The 25,436-nt window shown below is 40.1% G+C and overlaps 1 protein-coding gene across 3 annotated transcripts in view; it reads right to left on the bottom strand.

Annotated features, from left to right (window-relative positions):
• CBLB (Cbl proto-oncogene B) overlaps positions 1-25,436 on the bottom strand; it is a 130,054-nt gene that overhangs the window by 93,617 nt on the left and 11,001 nt on the right. The gene's annotated exons all lie outside the window — the stretch shown is intronic.

Genomic DNA, 25,436 nt, shown 5'->3' with positions numbered 1-25,436 from the left:
CAGTCCCGTGCTCAGGCAACACGACAACTGAGTTTCAGAACATGCTGTACAATTCCTTATGCTTCAGGTGCCTGTGGTAAAGAAGCGCATCGTATGGCAGCTGGAGCACCTTCTGTTTCTTGTACTTCTTTATCCGGTACTGCTGAAGGATCTCAAGAAAATCCAAAAACCAAAACAAAACCCAACAGACAGATGCTGGTATTTGGGTTTTCTACCACTTGGCTAAGCAACCCACAAGACAAAGCTATTCTTTGGCCCATACCTGAGTACTAGAGCCAATTCCACTACCGCAACTGCAAGATGAGCATTAAATATGCTCCCAGAAGCATCTGCCTGATCCTTTTTAGGCTACAACAGTACTCGAGATCAACAAGGCCCTGAAAGCAGCGCCAGGTCCTGCAGCGGGGCAGGACTCCCCGCACGCTGCGGCACGTGCTGGGGGCCCCCGCTGGAAGGCAGCTCTGCAGGAAACGACCTGGGGGTCCGGGTGGGCGCCCAGTTGAACACAAGCCAGGAACGTGCCCTTGCAGTGAAGAGGGCTAAGGGTATGCTGTGCTGCATCAGGAGGAGTGTTACCATCAGGTCAAGGGAAGTGGTTCTTCCCCTCGACTTAGCATCTGCGAGGCCACACCTGGTCCCGTCCTGGGCTCCCCCGTACAAGACAGGGACAGAGCCACTGGAGAAATTCCAGCAAAGGGCCACAGGGATGATTACGAGATCTGAACATTTCACGTGTGAGCCGTCTAGGATTACTTAGCCTGGAGAAGAAAAGGCTCAGGGGGATCTTTGTGTAAAAAATACCCAAAGGAAGGGTGCAAAGAGGACAGAGCCAGGCTCTTCTCAGTGGTGCCCAGTGACAGCACCAGAGGGGATGGGCACAAAGCAAAGCACAGGAGGTTCCCTCCGAACATCAGGAAACACTTTTTCCTGTGAGGGTGACTGAGCCCTGGCACAGGTTGCCCAGAGAGGTGGTGGAGTCTCCTTCCCTGGAGGTACTGAAAAGCCATCTGGCCATGGACCTGGGCCACCAGCTGCAGGTGGCCCTGCTGGAGCAGGGTGGGGAGACCAGATGACCTCAAGATGTCCCTGCCAACCACAACCCTTCTGTAATTCTACAATTCCGTGATCCCTTTTCACTTTAATGTTTACATTGAATCGGTTCTGTAATTATATATGAAATTACATGACTTACTAATTCCAGGAAGAAATGCATGATTAGTAGTATCGCACACTGACAGCAACCTAAGAACAAAACTGATGCAGTACCAGGAAGTTTATCCTTACTTTTGCAAGGTACAAATATCTGTTGGTATTCTAGGTGATCACAAAGATCCCAGGCTACTGTGAGCCACAATTTGTGGAAATCTCAAAATACGCATATTCATTTATACTAAAAATCTGAGAGCGGGGCGAGTGTATAGAAGATTACCTGGGCTTAAAGTAAGAGCATGTAGCAACTTCTGACCAATGTTTACACATGGAAACTTAATTATAGGAAAAACCTTCAGTTCACTTTGATTGCCATTTACTGTTACACACTTTGCCCCACACCTGAGTACTCTCAGTTAACAGCTCAGTCTCTATCAGTGCATGTCGTACGATAGGCATCTCAATTTCCAGCAATTCTTACTTGTTTCAAACACTAGATTTAGCAAAGCACATGCTTAATTTTAAAACCAAAACAGAAGCAGCCCTTTTGGAAGTGACTGGCTGTATATATAAAGACTCAACCGGTTATTTGTCTGTCTGATGCCTAGAACAATACTCCAGCCAGGCAAGGACACACAGATCCCGACGGATCACGCTCAGGACACAGGCAGAGTTCCGCTAACATTTCCTTATAGACGCAGACAAAAGCTAATCAGCTTCACCAAGACAGATAGCTGCTCCAGAAGCGAAAGGAGGAGCAAAAGGTGAAACTTTGACAGTTTATAACAGTTTTATACCACAGCTGGCGAGGGTAAAAATTGGCTTACAAGTATTACAGAGGTGTTACGAATTTAAGCTTAAACATCTCTTCAAAACCAGTTAGAAACCTACAAAATTCCTCCCTGTACAAGGCTTCTGTAACGCGCTGGCACCCGGACTGCCTTGCCATACACTGCAGCCCATTGACTTGCTGGCAGGTCTGTGGGGGGAGAGGGCGATCGGAACTGGGGGGGCTCCTGCTCCGCCCGTGCTCAGGAATGGCTCAATACGGGGCTGCCCCTGTCAAGGCAAGATTTAATCAGCAGGATTTGAAATGTAGCTCACACTGCTGTGCCAGCAGAATTCATCCAAACACCTCACTGGGAGGAAGCAGACCCTGACCAGTATTTCTTCTCGCTGGCACCATACGTGGCGCTGAGCAGCTGTTCAGAGGGAAGCACAAACCTGCCCGCGATCCTCAGCGGAAGCAGGACAGTCATTCTTTGAGCTGCACGACCCCTCTGACGGCAGAGGTTGTTGAACTGACTTGCTCTGCGCTGCCGTTTGGCCTAACTTTGGAGTCTACAAAGCAGGCTTCCCAGTTCCAGGAAAGCCAGCCTTCTCCCAGGCTGAAGGGAGTGACTGTTACGGATTCTACGAACTGACTATATATAACCTTCCACAGAGCGGAGCAGCAGCGGCCAACCACGGACATCAAGGCGCCACAAACAGCAACAGTGCCGTAAAGGTGACCCTGAGTTAACACACTTACAGAGAAGATGCGTGGAGGTGAGGATGGCACGCCAGCCCACCTTGGGGAGGCACTCGAGTTAAACCTTACGCAGAAGATGCGTGGAGGCTGGGGAGGTCCTCCGGCGGCGGTGGCCCGGCGCCAGCCCTGCAGCAGCAGCAATCCCGCTCCCACAGCATCCTGCTCCAGCAGGAGCGGGGATGGCGCTGACAGACGCGCATCACTCCTCGCTGTTTTAACTTACCATATGTTTTCAGGCATGAATTCCCTCACACTCTGCTTACGAGGCTGGTCTGCTCACTGCAGCCTGGGTGGGAAGCCCTTTCAGAGGCTGCTCTACAGACAACCATGACAATTACTCACGTATACCGCTCGGACAGCAAGCAAATTCAGTGAAGGAGCTGCTGATGGACAAAAGCAAAGTGTTCCGGGAGGTGCCTCGGCAATAAAATCCTCTACTCATTGAACCACAAGAAATTCTCAAGAAAGGGATAGCTGTATCAAAGGAACCACTGGAAGTTTCCAAGTCATTCAGATACTGAAGCCTCCGAGTTTAAAAGCGTGGAACTAATACTGCATGCTATTGCCAGGGGAGTTAATGGTTCGTCACCAGGCCCTAAACATTTTTTCACCCTAAAGAACATGTTACTTGGAATACCACAGATATAACATTTACAGTAAAAAAACAGAAAATACAGTACTATGACAAGAAGGAACACAGACATCTATACTTTTAAATATTACGAGTATAAAAATTAATTCAATAGCAGCTACAGATTGGGAGTCATGATTGCTCAAAACAACAGAGCTTTTCATTTGCAGAAGTTACACATTGTGATTCAAAACTTTGTTTTATGGAAGTGAAACAAACAGAATATCTATGTTTGAAATTTTAACTGTTTATCTCCAAACGCTAATGTTCTGTTGCTTTGGGGTTTTTTTCTCTTTTTTAACAGAAAACTTTAACTAAGATGCTTTACTTCTACATAGACTTAGAAGTACTTCACACATGTTCCAAGAAACCTTTAAGGCAGTCTGGAAGCATTACACTCATTCTTCCAACACCCAAACCCAAATACCTAAAGAGGAACCTGATTTAAAATTATACGTTCTCCTTTGGAAAACATTCTCTCCACACACATATAACTTGTCCAGAGAGAAGTTTATCCATTTGCTTTAAAATTCTAAATGCAGTAAAATAAATTTGACAGACAGCTATACACGCATGCACACGCAACCCCCACCACAAGCAAAGTGTACGCATGTGTGTCTAATTGAGGTCTCTACATGTGGCAACTGCCCAAGCCCACATAGCAAAAGTGCACACTTGTATCATTGCAGTATCTCTACATGCAGCAAACACAAAGAGACAAAGTTGGGAGGGGACTAACACCCCAAGGACTTGGAATACTTGCCGTACTGAAAAGGACCACAAAGTAAGACACATAGTGGAAGAGAAGCATCTCAGAAATTTACATCCAGATGTGCTTGCCTAAATTTAAAGCCAGCTTTTCCGTGTTTTACTGGCAAATGCACATCTCTAACAAATTTTGCAAATTAAATTGCATCACTGAGGCTACAATCTGACTATTGTAACCTAGTGGACTGCAACCACTTCTCATGGCAGCAGAAACAGAGCAGTTCAGGTAATCGGTCCTCTCTAATCACCTTTCCTTGCTGATGGTTTTTCGACTTGCCTTCGGAACATGTGAGAAAGCAGACTCCCGGGAGCAAAGATGGCAACACAGGACTGGTCAAGAATAGCTTCTGAGTTACTTCGAATCAGTAAAAACACACATGATCTTGACACAAAAATGTGAACCTGAGACTTGTTTGAGTTCAAGAAAATAACCATGTCTTACACGTTACAATACATTCTAAGTTTTAAAATGTCAGCCTCTCACTGTATTATATTTATAGTCAAGCAAATTTATATTCTGCTCTTCCAAGCATAACTAAATCCTGCAGCTTAAAACTCTGCACAGCTGATGAGTTATGAAGTGCAGCCTTGCACGGGCCACGCTCACCTTCAACATGCACAGGCCACTGACAACAAAGGGCTTTTCAGGGCAATATCATTGTAGCCAGAGCTCTGCCATCTCCAGACATGCCCTTCCACCAAGGGCCATAGCATTTCTTCAAACTCTCTGTATACCTTTTCTTACATACATCTAAAGTTCATTAACAATGTTCTGTCTTGAGCAAATCTAGTCCACACGTTGCTTCCGTGATCATTCCCTATTCAAACTAGGGGTGAGAAAACCATGCTGCTATGTCTCAAAGATCTTGTTCTATATTTGGAAATCCACAGGCTGGTTTTAGACTAAACGGGCCCAACAGCCTGTGCCCACTGCACGGCTGAAAAAAAAAAAAAAAAAAAAAAAAAAAAAAAAAAAAAAAAAGAGAGAAAACTCTGTTACTGATTTTTACCTATTTATACCATTTTGGTAAGGCTTTGGTCTTCCATCTGCAATGTTTCCTTGCAGCTCTTTCTGCACACACCCTTCTGTATAAAACATACACAAATCAGCAGCCAAACTCAAGCACCCTTGCACCATGCCAGCTGCCCCCTTCCCTCCAAAATGCAATTACATTAGCTCAGCAACTTTTACAGCTTAAAGACTGAAGAGAAGCCACGCTGCCTGAGCCACTTCCAGGGAACATTTTTTCAGTGCACCTTCTCCCACACCAAGTTTCCTCTGCTCCAGCATCACTCCTAAGCCACATCACCCCCACTAAAGGTTGCTGCGAGGCTTCCTCTCCCTTCATGTGCACGTGAGATCTACAATTCTCTGTGCGGGTCGGTGAGCTTTAACCCAAACCTGTGCTTGCAGCGCTACCGTCACCCAGCTGGTGTCTGTTAAACACACACAGTGGATCACCACTCAGTGAAAGCACCCGACCTTCTCCCACCCTCAAAATCCCCTACAGGGAAAAAAAAAAAAAGGGAGTGGGGGGTGGGGGGGGTGGAAGGCTGGGGAAAGGGAGCAAAAATCTGTTATCAATAGACGACATCCTGCTAACTTCACTCACATGAATCTATGTGATACATACTCTGTAAGTGTTAAACTGAAACCAGAGCCTATTATTTTTTTTTTATTTGATGCCAGCCGCTACAACATTAAAATAGATAAAATTTGAGGACAGTTATTTATAAATAGCTATGACTGCTCCCTGTAAGAACCAAAATAAAAGACAAAAGATGGACCTTCCCCAAAACTTTTGAAGAAAACAAATTGTTTTCTCTCTTTTTTTTTTTTAACCCACCCCCCCAGTCCCCCCTTTTTCCCTTTCCTCCCCCTGCCCCACACTAGTGCCTGGGCAACTGGCTGCAGGTGGCCCTGCCTGAGCAGAGGGGTTGAACATAATGATCTTCAGAAGTCCCATCCAACCTCACCCATTCTGAATCTCAGTTAAGCAGGTCCCAAGATCAGCACATCCACTGGAAATTAAAGCATGACAAGATGTGACATCGAAGAGCTGACTCCCTGACACTACTAACAACCACTTTTTCAGAAAGAGACTGAATTCCCATTATAGAAAAGTAACTAGATGGATATTGACTCAAAAAGGAGTAAGATTCCCATGAGATCCAACTCAGAAGCTGTGTGAATCAAGGTTTGAAACTAATTTCTGCGCATCCCCAGCTCTGTCTGTAGTACTGTCTGTTCAGGAACCGTGGTCCAGCTGTTTCTGTTTTTCCCCTGAAAACAGAGATGCTCAGGCAGGCGCAGCGACAGACGCTGGTGCAGGGAGTACCATTTCTGTACTCAAGGCAAGATAATTCTTGAGAACAACATTTCTTCATTCAGTACTGCTGAAGACAAAATTCAGCCTGACCTTTGGAAATGAAAATTACACCATTAAAAAAAAAAATAATCAAAGCCTATTCAATTTAGTTTTAAAACCTTCACTCCTTCATAGACATTTGAATATTCAGATGTAAGAGCAGTAACATGAATATAGGTTGTCATGAATGAGCCATTAACCCCTATTGCTCAACTTGGCACCTTTTTCACATGCTATCACAAAACATCATTACATTACTTACCTCTAGTACATATAATTAACTCCAAAATGGTCTATTTCTAGTTACCATAGCAGATACTAAGTTTATTCTTCTGTTTTCAAGCAGTTAAATGCTCAGGACCGATTAAGTCCACTTAGCCTTTCTCTGTTCAAGAAACAAAACCAGAAAAATCTAACTTTTTGTGGAAGTTTAGTTATACACTGTGGTTTCACTATTACTCATTATACCTACTATGTGTACATATGATGCCACGCAATGTCTAAAGAGTTATTAATCCAGCTTGGCGACCATGAACAAGAAAAGAAAACTGGCCAAGTAATTCTACATCTAATGTGCTATTACTCCAGGAAAGATCGTCCTTGTCTTACAGCAAATCCTTAGATCTTAAAAGAGTTCAGTAAAGTCAGTTATCTCCTTATGTATCCTCTCGTTCTAATCAAAACATGGAAGCAGCAAAATATTTGGCATGATACAGTAATAAAGAAATCGAAGCAGGAGTCTGAAGACCAGGAGACCCTGTTGCTGGCACTGCAAAGAACAAGCCACATGATCCTAGCAGAAGTACTTTCACACCTTTTTGAATCTCAGTTTCCAAAACTTCTACTTAGGAAAAAAAACCCCACAAACAAAAATGCTTTTAGATTAAGAATTAAACACTGTACAGAAGCTAGGAATATGCCTAAAATCCCACTTCTACTTATTTGACCCATAACACTAACAGGTGGCCCCTTGTGCCATATATATCAACCACTGGGGTTGAGGGTGGGAATCAAATGCTTCGGAATCCTCGTCTACGTGTTGAACACAACTAGATAAGATCATGTATCAACTTTCAGACATACGATGCAAAAGATACTCTTTAAAAAACTTAATCTGCACATGCATTTATCTTTGGTCAAGTTTTAGATGGGAACACAAAATGTACGTAACTGATATGCATTAAAAATCCTCATATAAACTTATTATTAAAATAATTATGCAAGGTTTAAACAGGAGCGGTTTGGGGTTTCTTTAGCCTAGAAAATTATTTTGCTAAGTCAAATTTTAAAATTTAGAGCAACTGCGTCTCCATCAGTGAGGTAAGTAATATCAACCAAGAACTGTAGAACACAGCTCTCTATTATGAATATTTGTGTTAGCTGGGCTGATTTCCCCACACCCTCCAACACAAAACAGTTCAGTGGGGGGGTGGTGGGTGGTGAAGCAAAAGCTCAGCTTCTTACATCCTTAATATAACCTCCCAGCCAGTATTACAGACAGAGCAGAACTTCGCTAATTCAAACGCACTGACATAACGGCACCTTTCAAAGGAGCAAAAGCGTGTGTTGCCAGATTGTGACACGTATGTTCCTCAGGTATGTTACTGAGGTCTTTACTCTGAAAACACGTGTATTTCATCCTGCAAACCAGAAGATGCAGCGACTTCCAGAAGCATGCGCTAGTAACAAACAGCCTTTGGACCGAAAAGCAGCAGCAGCACCGGAGTCAGCAGTCTGGAAGAGCAGGATCTCACTCCTCACAAGATTTCTGGACAACCATTGCCCAGCATTCCCCTTAAAACTTGTAGTGTGGGACAGAGAAAATGAAACCACAGCACTTAAGTTAAAACAGAACACATGACAAATTAGAACTTTTCTGGTGGGTAAGTTAGATTTGCATAGATATTCAGCTGCCTAATAGATCTTATTTAGTTCTTCACTGCCAAGAACATTAAATCCTTCAACTGCCTTTGACTTAACAGAGGTGGATAAACTTTGTTCATCCTCAAATCTACCCACAAATTCCAGATTAAATAGATACCATAAGCCAAACGGAACCAAATTAAATTACACACACCGACACCCTCCTTGGAGAGCTATTGACTGTGAATGCTGATTTTTCAGTAACAAAATGCTAAGGTCACATACAGCACGGGGGAATTAAGACACATCCAGTCACAAAGACAGCATTTCACGTGTTCTCCTTGTGAACTATGTTAATAAATTTGATAAACTATTCTAAACGACTGAGCCTCTATCCATAAAAAGAGGTTCAGAGAGAAGGAAATCTGAGGAGTGACTTGCTTTTATACAAACTAAAAAAACTGATAATTGCCTACTATATGTATAACCTTATTACAGAAAACAGAATAATGCTGTTCACATCTACTGTTTTTGCCAAAAAGTCACGGGCCACAAAGTCATCAGATTCAGGTGTGGGTCAGCCAGGAATTCACGTATTCTTCCCCTCTTTCACTCTGCCCCTGCAAGCTTTTACGTTCCCCTCTCTGGCCGTACCCAACACACTTTAACACTGTGATTCACAAGAGCAGCACAAAGCCAAATGTAATATAACCCGACTCTGACTGCACCAAATTCAGTCTACTTACTTATAGAGGGGTAGAAGTAAACTGGTGGTTTTAGCACTGATCTCCTTGATATTGCTTTGTCCCACACTTTACAAATAAAATCCCACATCAATTTGAAGCTTTAGTATCTTATTAATATTTTCTTATGACCAGAGCAGTGAGAAAAGGTTTCTGCTATTTAATTCTGAAAACATAAATTTAGGCTGCATCAGGTAGCTATTCTCTAGTGGCTCATTTGCAGATTTCTCCAAACAAATTATACTAGACAGGGCACATATTGACCCAAGCACAGCAAAACTCCCAGAGCAATCAAGTATCTAAGTTAAAAAGCTGGAGTGTGGTTGTTTAAAAAAAAATATCTTTCACAACGTAAAAATCCAACTACCCTTTGTAACACCACTTTGCAAAGGTAAAGTACTATACAAATAAAACTGTCACTCAAATATAAGTGACATCAAAAAGAATAAAGTAAGCTTTCCGTGAAGGTCTGGTGAACACTTGCCCGACTAGCAAAATAGAAATGTATTTTAATTATTCAAAGATGAAAGAGTTATCGACTTAAATGCATTTGAATAGTCCTTGATGAGACAGCATTAGTACTACCTATTTCTCTCCAGGATAAGCTAAAGAGTATGTAAAAACTCAACTGCCAGTGTAAAACTGTTATCGCACTGCAGTCACGGACAGCTGTATTTGCTGACTATATTATTCTTCCTTCCCAGGAGGCCATACATTCATCCTAAATCCACAGGGGAATCAAGCCTTGTGGAAGAAGAAACCCTGGGGACATTTTAGCCACACTGCGGTGGGGAGGGAAGGCTAATCATGGAAATGAGGCAGAACCGTTCCAATGGGAGCTCCAGGGCACACAGGACTTCTACAGAAATGAAAGTAATAGTAAAATAAGAAATATGACTAATCCAAGGCTACTTGAACACCTTTTTTTCTTTGTTATCACGTTGGGTATGTATTTTACCATCCAGGTAGTTACACCCAAATGGAGTATGCTGTTGTAGATAAAAAGTATTTTTGCAATATTAAATCCAGAAAATGTATGGTCTTCATGAAAAAAGCCAGGAGGATACACAAACCCAGTATGTTATCAAGTACCATTTGTTAAGTAGAATCAAATCTATATGGAATTTAAATAACTGTCAGACTCCCAGAATCTTTTCAAACACTCACAGACTGGCATACGCATCCATCACTGTTCCAATATTGTTAGATGGTATCTTAAAGAATAAAGGCCTAGAAGGAATTTTGATTTTGTCTGAGGTTTGTGTAGAATTGCTTCCATCTTCAATGTGGAGCATTCAGGGGAAACATCTACAAATGAGCGCAGGCATCAGACATTACAGTTTAGTCAAACATCAGTGTGGTCCAATGTTAAAAAGTTAGAAGCACTTATAGACATGAATAAATAAAGTAAACAATCTAATTTTGCAGACAGAGAAAATCACGACAGAGGCTACCTGAGTCTTCCAATGACATTTATGACCACCATCCTGCAAAGGTATTTACTGCAGAACACAGGACTTCTGACCGTCTACGCATATGCACTGCACTCCAAATTAGAGCTTTACACAAGATTTGACACCTTAGTGAGTACACTACAGCCATGCAGTTTTCTTGGACTAACACTGAAAGGAACTCTGGCTACAATGATTCATCTAATCGGAAGGGCAGTCGGACTGTGTACCCCACACAGTGATGCGCTGGGAGCTCTGCTGGCTACCTCGTTACATCCAGGTCCAGGCCATCGCGTAGATCATTCTTCCTTCTGCAACCTCAGAAAAAAAAAAAAAAAACCACAACAAAAAGGGCCAAAAACTTACACTACTGTTTGCTTCAGGATTTAGCCTCTCCACCTCACAGAGGAGGCTAAGCTCTTGCAACATCTAGACTCACTGTTCTTTGTAGTCAAATTTTCAGGTTCGAGAAAATTCTCTGAAGTTTGGGGAGTTCTTTTGGTTGGTTGGTTAAGCATGTCTTTAAGGGGGTTCAGAACAGAATCAGGAAATCTCACATTGCTGTCGATCCGATATTCCTCTGCAATGGGTATTGATATTTATTGCTGCTTCCCAAGGGAGGCACACAAACTAAATAAAATCTCAGTAATCTGCATATTTGCTGTCGCTACGCATATTAACTGATATATTGCACATTTTGTTCCTCTCAAGAGGTTCAAGCAAGCCACGAGTAGGATTCATTCCACATAAAACAGTAACTAGAAGGAAAATCCACCACGGCAGAAACGTGGGACCACCTCTGTGGATGTCCCAACAGGGCCAGCAGAGTGCACGACAGCCCTGTTTTTACAGGAATGTCCCACCCGCCCACCTTTCCCGTCAGCTATACACAGGGGATCTCTTTCCAGGGGCGTCAGCTCTCAACTTGGATTTCAAAATATGGAAGAACCTTGATTTGCTTATCTCCAAACTGCAGGCTGGCCTGCTGTTGCTCACGCACAAGCCTACCTACAAACCCACCTGACATTTAGATGGAGGTTTTTAGATGGCGATCAACCAAACGGGGCTGAAACCATATCCATCCACAATAAAACTGCTGTCCAGCAATTATAAATACACATAAGTAAATCCCAGGCTTTTAAGACAACAATATTTTGGTCACGGCGTGCAGTTTTTGGAACTACAGTAACAAGTTACTGTTTAAGCACGTAAACTAAATGTTAGAAGTGATTTCAAAATCCAGCCTGAACTCTGTTCCTCCACAGCCACCCACACACCACAGAACCAGCACGTGCTGCCACAGGGTTTGCCCTGCTGCTTGTATTAAACTAGATGGCTTCTGGATTAGAGAAAGGCTTCTATCAAAAAAAGCTTTACAGTTTGAGAGAACACTGTTTAAATACAAGGAAACCTGCCACAGACATAAAATACACAGAAAAAGACAAATTTGACACTTAAGGGAGACATCCATTAATTCCAGGCTATTACAGTGACAGAAAGAACCTCAATCAGCCAAAAGAAATTGAGCAAAACTAGAAGTTCCTCATACTCAAATGTAATCATTAGAAAACCATCATCGCTTTTTAGACCAGGCAACAGTCACAACACTAAGCACAAGGCCACCTTATCTTACTAAAAAATCTTACAATTCTTCAAACATAGTGGCACCCACTATAGCTTCAGTTCACTTAGCAGTAAGGTACTGCTTCAGAGTTAAAAAAAAATAAGTGTCTATCGTGACACCATGCCTCTAGAAATCTTCAATGTGCACACGTTAATTTAATTCATCTTACGTTCACCTGGTAAAAACAGACACTTGAGAACTACAATGGCTGAGGCTGTGTGTAAAGTTCCAACACAGAGACAACTTTCATACGCAGGCTAAAACAAGGCTCTTAAAATAGAGAATTATTCTGGAAATGCTGACACATCTTTAACACTGTGAGTGGGCGCCAATATAATACGCACATTGTGTACACATATGTTGCTGTCTTCCTGGGAAGCTTAACTGAAAGCCCACATGGTTGATGTGGGACAGCAGGAATGCCTCTTTGAAAGCACTCATCCTGCTTATTCATAGTATGTCAAACGAAACCCAAGGCATATGGTAAAATTATGCCGTTTCACAAAACGGTGCTTATGACAGTGAACAATCCTTTTGAATCAAAACTACCCTTGACACTCAAACAAAGAAAACCCCACCTTGTTGACAGAACTTAAACACAACATTAAGCATTTAAATGAAAACAAATCTTGAAGAGCTAGAACTTTTGAGGTCATCAACAGTTTAATATATTGAGTTGCAACCCTTACAAAACAACTTATTTTAGTAGTCCTGCTTTTGCTAAAGCATGCACACACCCATTATAGAGGGTCAGACTCCCAGAAGAATAATGAAACAATGGATGGACCATCTGCTGCTACATAAAGCAAACTGAAAAACCAGGAACAGAGTATATGGGAGTGTACTAAAATTAGCATTACCTTTCTGTTTTCTTTCACACCAGGTTATTAGCTAAGCTTTTAAAAACAAACCCAACAGCCACCACACAGGAAAGCTGTAGGAGCTTCCAAGCATAAATGTACAGGGTAAAGTACGACATGACATGTCCTTTGAAAAATTTTCTTCTCTTGGCAACTGTAACCCATACAGAAGGTCCCAGGGATGGCTATTCTGCCTCCTGTTTATATGACAGGTATCTTAAATACCACCTCCATGAATACACACACACCTTAAAACAACGTCTTCAAAGCTAATCATTGACTTCACTGTAAGGCTCGCTTGTCATTGTCCCTCCCCAGCTCATTTATGCGTATCAAGCGTAAGGCAGTCAGAACTCCTTAACAGGCTGAAAAGAAGTGGGAACAAATAATCACCCAAGGAAAGGCTGCCTTGGAAAGACTTGCTGTGGCGTAGAGGATTACCTGAAAAAGAAGTGTAAATAAAAGAATAGTATATTTACACCTTTTTTACCCCTGACCGCTGTTCATAAATTCAGCCTCCAACTGCTATGATTCTTCTGTTCCATTACATTGGAAGGATTTAGCCACCAGATAACTTTCACCATGTTAGGACAGATACTGGGAGGTGGGTGTTGTCCTTTTGTTGCTGTGTTTATGTTATGTAAACACAAGCTAATTTATTTCTCTAACATTTGAGCTATTCATTTCTTCCCTAGCTCTCACCTTTCCAGAAGCTGGGTGCGTTGAGCTTACAGGTTACAAGAAAGTATGTCAAAATGCCTTTCAGTCAACCGCTCCAATAACAAACTGCATTCCCAGAAACCACAGATTTAATACAGGGCTGGTTTTTAAAACAAATACTCAACAGTCTGTCCTCTAAGTTCATTTCAAAAGACATTTTAATATACTAACAAACTACATTTATCTTTTATGCTGCCCATTACAGTTGAGCATCGTAGCACTGAATTCACACAGCCCAAACAAACAAAGACTGTTCAAAACCCTCAGCCCTTTCAGAAGAGCATTTTGTATGGACACCTCCTTTAAGCCTCTAAAAATCTGCTGTGTGGTGTTCAAACATGTCTCTTCCTGGCATTGGGCTTCATTAAAGATTATTTCTAAGTGACTGCCTGGGACCCACGATCCTCACCCTCACAGAACATCTTCCTCAGCCCTTTTTTATTCTCCCCTCAATGGAAGTGGGAAAATGGGGGGAAACAAACAACTCTTTCTCAGTGGCACTTAGATAACTTCATAAGGCAAGGTTCCTGCGAGACAATCATTACCAGCCTGTCAGACAGATATGCATGTAGTTAATGAAATCACACATGCATAGACTGGAAGACAGCTGCGTACCAACTGGGTCACCAGTGATCCATACTCCTGAACACCTCCCAGATGAGCACTGTCTTTTTACATTACTGTGCTCTGCAAGTGATTAGAGCCCCATTCCTCATAGGGCATTCATTATGGGGATTAACAGTAAAAGGAAACACATGCACAGGATGTCACATACTTTTTTTTTTTCTTTGAATCTTTGTGTATTTGCTAGAGCTATGAATTAAGGAGTAAAAAGCATATGCAGAGTTCTGAACAAGACAATACCATATGGTCTTCCAGTACGCTATCCTAAAGAAGCCCATTTTAACAAGAGTACAGGGGAGAGGACTTCAGCCTGCTGACACATGACTTTCTCAGCTAGACAAAAAACAATTGGCTATATCTGCCACATCTTCTGTATTCTTCCAACTGCTGCACAGAACATCTATCATTGTATGATGTAAAAACACCAAGTATTGGCCACTGGGAATGAGCTGTCGGTAAGATGCAGTTATGAAATGGATTAAAAATTAATATGAAGTTAGAACAGACACAACCCTTTACCAGCACCTCCTGTCATCCACCATCACTCTGCTACTAAAGCCAAAAAGGCTAGAACCCTAAATACTACTCTTTATTCTAGGAAAACCTGAAAGCGCTGTACTGCGTATTAAATGGCATAATACTTGGACCTAAGTAACCTTTGATGACTAAGGTAACCAGTAAAGAGTAACCTAACTAAAGCACAGGTGTCCAAAGTCTCTGTTCTAAAACAAAACCCCAATACAGCCTATTAATTATGATCCATTTCGCATTACCAAGATGACCCAGCAACTGAAAAGACACTTTTCAGATGTTAGTGTTTCAAAGCTAAAAGTTAGGACAATATTTCATTACAAAAACACCAGGGTTTTTTTCTAATATTTTAAAAACAAATACTTGAAAAAAAAAAAAAGAGTTACGTCATAACACAGACATCTCCTTTATTGCTGGTATCAGGCAAGCATACATTCTTAACACAGATTGTCATCACTTTTAATGACAATAGTTAGAGCACAAGTTCAAGTTCTGCGACATCAACATCTGCTTCAGAATTTCACAGCAGTCTGTATACTGGAACAACAACAAACAGAAATGTTTTCAGGCTCTGCTCATTGCATTATACCTTCTTTAAATATGCACAACATTTAGAGAGCAATAAATACAGACAACTCTATGCTAAGTGTGCCGATAGAAGGCTTACATACCATATTGGCAGAAACTTACAACTCCGAGTTTAAACAAAATTGTTGAATTTTCTTCTGTCAAAACTAAGCATTCCCCAAAAATAAGAACAATGTGCAGGGAGTTTGATATTAAAACCTAAGTAATCTAGTAATACAATAACTTAATTTTTAAAAGTTATGTATGACTAATCATCTGTAGCCCTATAAACTGTTTAAAATATTGACTTGATCAAATCTGCAGGTGTTTCTCTTCATCTTTACACACTCTCCTACTAGAGAGTAGTTAGAATTAAATGTCTGCTCTTTGATATGCACCTCTGAGGTCTCACCAATTAATGACTCCTGTTAAAATAAATTAAACATTGTTCTTACAAATGTTCATAGGTACAAGACGTTTTATTACTGACCCTGCATGTCACACACCCCATGACAGACATTCACGACTCAGAATCAACTCTGATATGAGTTCACAGAATATTCTGTTGGCTAAGGACCATTTTCCATTGGAACAATTTGAAAACAGATGCTAAAAAGTTTGTCTGTCTTGCATTAATGCCCTTTAACTTGTAATGAGAGGCAAATCCTTCTCATGCAGTCATTTTTGAAAACACACAGTATTGCCCAAAATGTCCTATTTTAAGACTGATAACTAACAAATAAACTTATCTACTCTTAAAAAGGCAATAGTATTTCTGATACAAAAGTAACAAAGGTGTTTGGAGGGGGGGGGGGGGTTTCAGGACAAATAAAGAGGTTAGCAAAAGCCTTTAGGATATCACTAAGGCCCGGCACACAAGCCCAGAAACAAATTAAGCTTATTAAAATGTGGGGGGTTTTTATTCTTAGTGTATGCAAAACTAGAATTTCTTACAGAATAATCCTCTATGTAAGGCAGTGAGTGGCCACAGATTTTCTAACAACTATGCAAATTTCAGTTCTTTGAACAAGTTAGTCAACAGATACTAGGAAATAAAAGTCAGCACTGGGCCCCAGATCTAACTCATCAGCCTCTGTAAAAGACATTTATTTTACTCACAAACAAGTCCATGGATCCTTTTCTTTCTGCCACTAGTACCCAGGGTCCAACCCAATCCTGCAACATGCCAAGCACTCTGAGAGAATCTATGGATCTTGTCCCTCTGTCATATCAATATAAGCAGATGTTGTGCAATACTTTGGGTTTGAGCTCAAGAGGAAAAATAGTAATTAATCAGGTACTGTTAAGACTTCCATAGCTTACTGTTCAGTATTCCTCCCTATCAGGGGACACATTTGCATTATGGAAGGTAGATGCAAAGCTGGGTCTAATACTTAAAATCAGATATGGTTGTGAATTTTGCACAGACAGAACAAATTAAGGCTCTGTGACTAGTGACAGTTTCATTAAAGAACTGTGGAATAAGTCAATCTTCATATACATTTTTGCCACATAAGATAGGAATAATCTTCCTGTTCAATGTTGCTTCAAATCAAAGCCATATAGTTTCACTATTTTATCTTGGGGGAAAGCGAGACAATGTTTTGTGAACTCTCCCACAATGGTATCAAATAGAGGAAAAAAGTAATTTAATTACTTTTCTCAACGTTTTTCTCCCACTATACATTCACAGAGCTTGTGAAAGATCGATTAATAACAGTAAAAGACTAATTCATCAGGTGGGCTGTGCAAGTTCCCGGTGGAGTCTCCATATATACAACGCATGAGATATTATACTGAAATTACATCTGTGCTGTCTGACCATTCAAGAATAAATGAAATACTAAAGTCTCCTTACAATAGATCCCTTTTATGGAGAGACCACAACAACCTTACCCACGCAGAAATTGGGTTTAGCTCAATCAATGTGTAACCACTGGTTATAATCTTTCACCATATACCCCAAAAATGTTTCTTACATATCTGCTACTTTCATGTTTCTCCTTCAGTTCACTGTGTTATACCACATTAGGAAGCAATACATTTAAACCTACATTTGTATCAGACATACCAGAAAAACAGTGAGGTCATAATTATTATGATCAAGTGTTACTGAAATGGACAAACATAACTAATTATTTGTTCACCAGTTTTCTTAAGTGTCGAGATCTTTGCACATATAAAGTTAATATATTCCTCAATATGTATTTCACATCACACAATGTAATGAACCATTACAGATCTTCCATTACAGAACAGGACAGGCTTTATAGTTCTGACATGCGAAATCTGAGCAAACTGGTGAAACTGAGCAATGTTTTATCATATGCTAGATAGAAATACAAAATCCTTTCAGTAATAAATCCTTTAGCTTTATCTTGGTTGCATCAAAACAGAAAAATTCAAAATTTATTATTAATTTACATATACTTACAAACAAGATACTGATGACAGTCACCCAGTTGCTTGCTCAGGAAGCTTTATTCCTCATATAGGATCACTTACAGGTTTCTTTTTCCATTTAAGATGTTAATGTTTCCATTACATGTGTTAAAACTGTGCTTCTTTACACACACAATTTACTGTCAGTCCTTTCTGTGTGCTATTTCTCCTGTTTGGATTTTTTTTTTTTTAATAGTTGCATTAATTGTGCAGTCTTTTATACAACATTTTCTTTCAAATCAAGCAAACGATATTGCTAGGTTAGCTCTCAGAGAACATGCTGTTAAACTATTTGGAATTGTACAATATAAAAGAAAAGAAACACACCAACATACTAATCTTACCAGTAGCAAAACTGTTTTGTGCAGACAACAGCAAACCTATTTTTTTAACAAAAAACCCTTGTTCCTCCAATATCAATTAACAATATTAAATCTGTGCCTCACCCTAGAGCATGAATAGTATCAGTATCTAATCTGTGAAGACAAAAGTTAACTTGAGAATATGCAGCCAGATAAAAAAAGCCCAAGCACAGAAGGTACTCTGTATGCAAACTGCTAAATAATTATACTCTTTTGTGCCATTTTAAAGGTGACTTAAGTTAACTTTTTTTAAGTATTGAAGCAAAGAACAACACAGGAAGAGAAACTTCTTTATGTCAAATGATCACAAAACACTTTAAAAATTTCATAAAATTATCTCTTTCTTGCACTCTACATTTTAATGAATGGAACTGGATAGTTCCACCCATCATCATCTCCATCAATATCTCATTCTCTGTCTTGTTCTGAACTCAAACTTCAACTGCGTTAATCAAAACATATAATTTCACCCACTTCAGATTAAGGTTATTTCCTGCTCTCTACAGGTTAGTGAAACTGTCTTTACTGTAGGTTTAGATATATAGCAAGCATGTCTTCTAGCCTGATTTTTGATCAAACATTCTTTGGATAAAAGGATTATCACTGCTGCATATCTGTTTTTAAAACTGACTTGACTTTACTTTCAAAGACAGGCAAAAGAGCTTTTATAATGAAACAGCAAGTGCACCACTTGAATGTGATTATCCCTAAATTGCTTTTCATTTCTTTACAGAATAAAGGCAGATTTTTGTTTTCATGTTTCTAAATTTTAACAGAAAGCAATGCCACACAACATCATGGAAAGGAAACTATTTATTTTTATAAACTGAAATTAAAGTTAGATCTGCTTATATATTTAGATATAGATTTCATAAAAATGGACACCGTCCAAGAGCTTTCTCTGTGTTTCTTCTCACATGGTAAGTAGCTGCCATCATGAAGGCTTGTGTTGAACTCCTAAAACAAATACCTAATCACTGAATATAGAATACTTCTGACATAGAAAAGTAAAGACCAACTTTGCTAAGAAACAACTGCACATATGAAAGTGAACACATATGAAAGGGATCTTTCATCAAAGATCCCTTCAGGTCTGCAACAAGAGCCTTCCTTTCTACACGGTAAATACAGGAGTCAGTGCTGTCTGTTCTTCAAGAAGATCCTAAAGTTGCTATCTTGATATGATCAGCTGGGTTTATCATACCCAAGAACATAGCTCTAGGTAGAGTTAGCTGTGCTTGTGGAGGCAGGCCAAGGTTGCCGTTCCCTGTGGAGACCACGCAGACAACTATGGTGAAGGGATGTGAGAAACTGAGCTGTTACAAAGCAGAAACGGGTACTAGCATCCTCACTGCCAAGTCAGACAAAGTATTTCCAGACCTCTCTGACCAAGAGCACTGTATTTTCAGAAAACCACCTGTTCTTCCCAGCTCATTTTGTCATCCTGCGTTGCCTTCTAAAGCTGAAACGGAACAATGTAGAAAACCATGTCAGTATAGACATTGCATCAGTCTTACTGTATAATCCTCGTGTAGAACTGTCATTAGGTTTATCACAAAGAAAATTAATATATAACACAAGGAAAGCCTGCAGGACCCATTCCCCTAACTTTGTGACTTTTGAGAGCTTTCACACTTGCGGAAAGTGGGTATAAATATTATAGCATCTTAATTTGGCAACATTATCATATACACTTTGCAGAGGTATAAATGATTATACAAAGTGAAACAAGAGATCAGACTGTGTATCTTCCCTCACAACCAGCTGAGCTCTGCTCAGATGTGACTGTCACCACATTATTTGTAACAAAACGTCTGAAAGAACTTGCACTAACATAGAAAATGCTGTCTGATTTTATAACAGAGCAAAAAGTAAAAGAAACAAAGTGCACATATTACTCCTCTTCTACCAACTAGATACAAATCAAGAATTTAATCAATTATAAGAATTTACAAGCCATTTTTTTCCTTTAGGATCTTTTATGGTTTTAAAATCCTTGTCTTCCTCTATGATCTGACTAAATAGTTGCCTTTAAGTTATTTTGGAACTAATACTTCCTTTGTTCTCATTTGGTAATACCCTCCCCCAACTAGTGAGGATGACCAAAAACATGTAATAATTTAAATAGTGCCTTAAAACAACTGCAGTCACACAGTCTGTTTGCATTTATGTTGAGAACAAGCTGTCATAACACTGCCCTACCATTTGTAACCTCCACATGTTCTCACCTGCCCTCTTCAACAAGAATCTCTTTGTCTGAAAGGTGTGTTTGTATAACATTCCTTGTTTAATTTAGACTAGAGCCAAAAATAGCAAATGGCTTGTGCTTCACCAAATCTGCACTGAAGTAAATTGCTCATGTGGTTCAGGTACACCAAAGGGTTTTGTGAAGCTGTTTTGGTTCACATCTGGTTTTACATCACATCTAAGGAACAGGGAGGGGAGAAGAGGGTGGAAATTCTCCCTATAACCTAAAACCTTAAAAAAAGTCTCATTGCATTTCCTTCTCCCATACTAGCCCATCCAATCCATCATGCACTCTCTTTTCCTCAGAAGAAGCCCCTGTATTAGAGGCTATGTATTGTAGCCACATTCTATTCCCAATTACCACGCCACAGGTTACACACCAAAAGAGGAAAGTGTCCTTTTTTCCTAGGGACAGCAACAAGTCAACACTCCACAAGCCTTTTAAGCAGAGCAAGGCAGCTTTTTTTTTCCTAAAAACCCAGTGGAGGAACCATCTAAATGGTTATTAAACACAAGAGAGGAAAGGATAAATATGAGATTCCTTTGCCTCAAATTCAGCAAGATTAGAATAAATCAGTCAATATATTTGATCTTCAAAACATGCTGACATAGCATAAATGTAGGGGTTTACAGATCATGCCAGACAACAGACCGACGGTATGTATAGCGTAACTGCTCAGCTCAGAATTTACTGAAGACCAAAAACCACGTGATATGCTTGGAAAATGAGACAAATCACAGGACTCTTAGAAGCCAGTAACTTTCACCCACAAGTTCACAAATCTAACCCACTTTGGTGAAGGTTGCCATCCCTACTATCCAACAATTACCGAGTTTACCTATGTGATGTTAACCGATAGGCAGAACTGGCTCTACAAAAACAGCCATTAACATCCTTTTCTTCATCTGTACATTCTGTCTGTCAGCCAAAACAATCTTAACTTGTTCAAATAAAATCATCCTGAATTAAAAATTTGCTCTTCCTGAGCCTTCTCTCAATCAACAAAATCTCTGTCCGGAGACACAAACAAGTTACAAAGCTAGCTAAGTCATAAACTTCTTAACTTCCTGTGAATAAACCAGCGAGGCTGCGGTACAAGATAAGGCAATTCAAAGAAGTAGGGTAAACTACCTCTCGCCACAGGACAGAAGCACACAAGATGCTGTTTCCGCATTGCAGCTGACGTAACTGAAGCCCACCCCGATGCTTACCCTTATAATTTCTTATCAAGTCTGTACTTGCAGAATAAGGAGGGAGTGGGCTAGAAATTTCAGCAGTAAAAAGGTCTCTACTGAGAATGCTGTGTACTTCAACGTGCCAGCTCAAGGACTTGATTCAGGATCCTTAACTGACCTCGGTTGTCAACACAGACTTAAGGAAGAGAAACCTAACACTTCATAAACCCACTAACCAACTTGAACAGTAACAAAGGAGAATCTGATCTACCACTTGAACCGTAGGTATAAGACCTCACTAGAAGACTTAAGAGAATATAGGAATTCTGCACTAACAAAACAATTAATCAAGCTGTAAAATCTAGAAATATGAGAATTGAATCAAGATATCAAATGGCCAGATACACAAGAGAACTTAGCAAGACTTTCTGTACAGGAACAGGAGTAGTTCTGCAATCATCTTGAAGGACCTCCTCGACTCTGAATTTCTCAACATGCACACCTCTTTGTACGTCGACCCCAAAGCCACCTCAGCTCTCCTCTTGCCATCTTAATCTGCACTGCCCGCTATTTAAGAGATAACCATCTTTCATTTTATCTTCCTCTTCCACTTCTGCAATGCCACTTAAAAACAAGTGGCAAACTAATTTTGGCTGAACCAAGCAGTGTTTAAGAGATTATTAAAAATAAGTATACACTCTGGGTTTATACCTTTCCTCTTCTCATATATAGAGTATATAGCAGAAGGCATGCGATATTAGAAGAAGTTTCATCTCAACACGTATTCTTCCAAGGACACTATTTACAGGTAAGCACAGGAAAGCTCACACATCTCCATTACTAAGAAAAGGTTCTGTAAGCCCTGCAGACCATGTCCAGCACCTTGAATGAATCCAATTGTAATCCCTCCACCGCCACTTTACTCCTTTTCTAGTCTTGTAACTGTAACTTATGGTATTGATTTCTACACCTGGTTCACATATTTGTCTGAAACAAACTGCCAGCCTGCAAAGTTTTTATTTTTTCTGGATGCCTATTTCTGGAATGCAGCAAGACAAAAGGAAGTTTGGACTTCACAGAAATTATGCCTTCCAGCTTCAGTCTACACAATAAACAACAAAGGTGAGGGGAAAAAAAAAACAAACTTAGACCCTCAAAGACATAGAAAGCTTTTTAAGCGTACATGTACCTGAACCACTAGTTTTCATAATTCTGTGTTAAAAAGCTTTAAACGGTAAAATCTGTGACGAGAAGTATCTTTAAATTATTTCATATATAGGAAAACTTCTGTACAGCCTATATCTAGTACAGTTTACAGTATTTATTGAACATCATCTCCTACCTCATTAAGCAAGAGGACTACGGGAGGACATAATTTTATACTAGACACCATACCCAGAAGGTAGATGCAATTCATATATAACGAGCTTGTAAACCATACTTTCTCCGTTTAGCAAGATTCATCCTACAGCGCACAGAATAACAGCACCAACTACTCTTTAATGGCTATCATATGTGCTTGACATGGAACACAGGGTAGGGGGGCAACACTGCCACAGTGTTTCATTTCAGCCATTCGTACATCACCTGACTGGCACACTATCTTGTTTCACCCACAGGATCTTTGACAACTAAAGTTCATGACAAATTCTTCACAACAGACTAATTTTGGTGTCAACAGTCAAATCAAATCACGTGTACCGTCATTGGTTCCTAAACGCACCATCATTATAGAAGTTAAAAGATTATTCAATAATCCTAATAGGTTAAAAGTATACCAAACATATATAAGGAATGCTTCCAAACGCAGCCAGTTTCTCTTTTTCACGATGACCTTTTATCCAGAAACCAGAGACACTAACAGAAAACAAAAGAGAAAGGTAAGATTTAAAAACCACAGAAACTGGCCAGGTGTCAACATGAGAGGCTTTTGGCTTGCCCTTTTTTTAAATTGACTACACTTCAATTTGACAGTAATATTTGAAACATCTTCATAAAGATTTGTTTAAATGATCACTCCTACATTTGCATTATAATGTTAACAAATAACATACTTAGGTTAATGCAGGGATATTTGGAAGAAAAGCAGCTAAAACCAAATTAAATTTACAGCTTCTTTTACCAATTTACCAAGAATTACACGTGATTAAGTATATTGAAGCACTGCAGAGCAAACAAGTACTTAGTCATAAGGCTCAGCAAACAAGTATACCTTCATTCAACTTTAAACTAGGACACACATACAGATGAAAACATCACCAGCAGATGAAAGAGGGTAGACTGAAGTCAAAGACGTACACTTTAACTGATAATGGCATGAGGCATGATCTGCTGAAACAAAAATGCTGACACTTTTTTTTTGTTTGTTTGTATGCAGTTTGTACAGGAAACACAACTAAGAATTTTAGCACTGGAGAAATATTTCTATTTTACTCCTTTCCTCAAACTTCAAACTCCATCAGTCAAGCAAATTATTATAGTTGTCACTTTTTGAAATACAAATACAGAGAGCCTGAATTGGTTATTGTGATACACTTGACTTCATTACTATGTTTTGTTTTAAAATCCCTCCTCTCCAATCATCTCACAAGAACGCCCCAAACAAATGACAGCATATATGCTAACTGCACCTTTTTCAAAAACTGTTTCCTTCACAAAAGACATCCTTGTAGCACCACCATTATCCTTATGCAGGAAATTAAGCGGGTAGCTGGAAAGAAGAAAGCAACTCCAGCAACTAGACACAGTTGCTAAGGCGCTGTTTGAATGACCAACTGTACAGAGTATAAGCAGAGTGTTTTTGAAAATGTGACACTGAAACTGGCTTTAATTTATTGCAAACTAAGCAAAACCATAAGTGAATCTGGGTTTGATACAACATAGGGAAGTCAAAATAAAACCTGTTTACAAAATGCAACTATTTATGTCAAATTGCCCTTTACCATAAAAAAGTTCTTTCTTAATTTGCCACACAACTTCTGTTCATAAAACAAATGGGATACCAAAAAAAAAAAAAAAAAAGAATCCACAGGCTCAGTGCTGAACAATTCTTACAGGGGTTCTGGCAAGCATGCATCTACAGTGAAAACACTCCCTTACATACTTATGAATTCAGAGAATTCATAAGACAAGAAAACATTCATCACAATCTTTCCTCATCACTAAAACAGTCATAACAACATATTTTGTTCCTCTTAGGAAAATTGCTTCAAGTATGTTCACAACTGGACAGTCTTTACATACTTGAAAAAAAGTTCCTTAGACTTGAAGCAAGCTTCAGACACCCGATGAAGCACAGGAGATTACCACAGTACGCGGAACAGCTATAATCATAGATAAAGATCTGGAAGAAACATATGTATACATCAAATGTAACAGCAGCAACATTTACAAGAAAGTAGACATTTCACTGTTCCTACTAAGAGCGGCGAGGCGCCGGCCCAGGCTGCCCGGAGCAGCTGTGGGTGCCCCGTCCCTGGCAGTGCCCAAGCCCAGGCTGGACGGGGCTGGGGGCAGCCGGGGCTGGGGGAAGGGGTCCCTGCCCCTGGCAGGGGGCTGGGTGATCTTTAACATCCTTCCAACCCAAACCATTCTGTGATACCAATACTTTCTACCAGCTCCAAAAGTATACTGAAAACCCTGTCTCTGAGCTCAGGTGCAGACACAACGGCAGGGCTTCAACCCACCTCCCCTTCCTCTCTGTCTCCCAATTCCCCCATCTCCTTCAAAAAGGAAAGACTTTGGAAACAGCATTGTATCTCTTAGCTGAATAGACGTA

This window comes from Falco naumanni, chromosome 2 (assembly GCF_017639655.2).
Source record: "Falco naumanni isolate bFalNau1 chromosome 2, bFalNau1.pat, whole genome shotgun sequence".
Classification (NCBI taxonomy): Eukaryota; Metazoa; Chordata; class Aves; order Falconiformes; family Falconidae; genus Falco; species Falco naumanni.
Note: the sequence above shows the minus strand (reverse complement) of the source record. Positions and strands in the feature narration are given on the sequence as shown.